The sequence below is a fragment of the Cynoglossus semilaevis genome, chromosome 1 (genome assembly GCF_000523025.1).
Source record: "Cynoglossus semilaevis isolate Cse_v1.0 chromosome 1, Cse_v1.0, whole genome shotgun sequence".
Lineage (NCBI taxonomy): Eukaryota > Metazoa > Chordata > Actinopteri > Pleuronectiformes > Cynoglossidae > Cynoglossus > Cynoglossus semilaevis.
Window position 1 is genome coordinate 2,624,329 of NC_024307.1, and position 1,947 is coordinate 2,626,275.

Below are 1,947 nucleotides of genomic sequence, written 5' to 3' on the forward strand. Positions count from 1 at the left end.
CACATCAACTTTGGAAGGTCTGACATGGAGGAGATGAAGTTATTCATAAACCTCCAGCTCTGACTGATGACTTCAAGGTTTCTTCTTTATCGGCAGCCTCGTTTTATTTGGAACCGACTTTTATATTATGACAATCGCTTTTTCTCCCTCAACTGTCACAATTATAAGAATGGATTTTCCGGGGGGGTGGGGCTCAAGGGGGGGTGTGGGTTGAATCTAGATTTTCAGTCTTCCATCAGATTTGGTGAAGCATGATCAGAATGCCATCTGTTAGGAAGCAGCGATAAAAAGGGGGAATGCCTTTAATTTTAACTCCCCGCTGGAATAATTAGGCCATTTATATTCCACACCTCATGATTTAAGGAAGCAAAGAGAAAAGTCGATATTAGGACTACGCAGGCGCCGGCATTCCAGCCATCAGCTTGTCCAAGTCACTTTGCTGTTATGATTTATGAATGGCCTTGCAACATGGTTTCACTGAGTAGCTCCACTGTAATATATCCCACTCCCTGCCATTAATCCTCCCCCTGATAACCTCAACATGCAAGGGAACTCCATCTTAAATCATAAATTGTCACCTGGGCCTGGACCGAGGTGCTGTGAATGAAGCTTTAACCATCTGCTACCCCCCCTCCCCCCGACACTCACCCTCCACCCCCCGAACCCTCAAAACAAAACTTACAATGTTGCTTCTACTGGAGGGGATCCAGAGCTGTGGTCACTCACTGACTTATCACTGGACATATTGGACAAACATGGTGTCCCGTTACTCCAGGTTCTGCCTCCCATTGGTTTAATGACGATGGCAGCACATCAAACACATCAAACACGTAATTCAGACGGAGGCTGGAAATGATCTGATGCTAATCATTTCTTCTGGGCTCCAGGAGGCAACGGTAGAAACAGTGAAGGATAAATGACTCATTATCACCAATTTGCTCTCTGAATTAGACTGTTATGTGAGGATTTATCTGCCGTCCAAAACTCTGGTTCTGGCTCTGGTTCTGGTTCTGGCTGACCACATACTGTAAATTCGATTAAAGACAACCATCCCTTTCATACAACATCTGCCTGCTTCCCAGTACTAAAAAGTATTGGATTTACACCAATGAGTTCTTTATTTAACCCCCTTTTTAAACATAAATATATATATTACTATACGTATATCCATAGTGTCAAACTGACTTTGGTTCAGGGGGCTTTATACAACCCTAGATGTAGATGTCAATGTCAACCAGTACAATCATAACATAATTATCTATAAATAACAATAACAGTGTTTTTCCCCATTGATTCCAAATGCAAATGGGTACAAAAATATTGGATATATCTTTATATTTAATGAATGTCATTTTACAAAACATTTCCTGAACTTTCCTGAAAGTATTTGTGTTACTATTTGACAGGTGGAGGGTGGTGAGGTGCCAGGGGGGACGGGGGGACATGATGGACTTCCAGTGGAATATGGCATGCTGGACCTAAGGGTACCAGTGCTGTAATGCTTGAAGGATAACAAGCCTCCAGTCACTATCAGGTTCTCAAAAGTATTTCAATTCATGGGGGTGTGGGTTTGATGGGGGCGGGGGGGGGTGAAAACACTTCTGTCTCCAAAGGGGGGGGCATGACAGAAAATAATTGAGAGCCACTGCTGTGAGGCAACAGCTGTTGCTGCCCTCCCAGCATGCATCCTTTCCTAAAATGTTTAATAAACCCACACTTACTTCTCATTGGTCTATTGTAATACACAGGACCTGGTGGAGTTCTTTAAAGGGCAAACATGACTGAATTCTATCTAAAAGTCACACGTCCATTTTGTCTACAACCCAAGACCTTTGCTGACCCACCTGAACAGCCCCATGTCCACTTCAATACACTTACGCATAACCATTATTCATGATTTTGACCTTTTCCGAAGCTTAGCAGAGAACTCTATTACCGCAGCGTTGC

General features: G+C 43.2%; 1 protein-coding gene across 6 annotated transcripts in view; it reads right to left on the reverse strand.

The window, feature by feature from the left end:
• Nucleotides 1-1,947, reverse strand: part of tfb1m (transcription factor B1, mitochondrial) — a 60,779-nt gene that overhangs the window by 5,551 nt on the left and 53,281 nt on the right. The window lies entirely within an intron of this gene.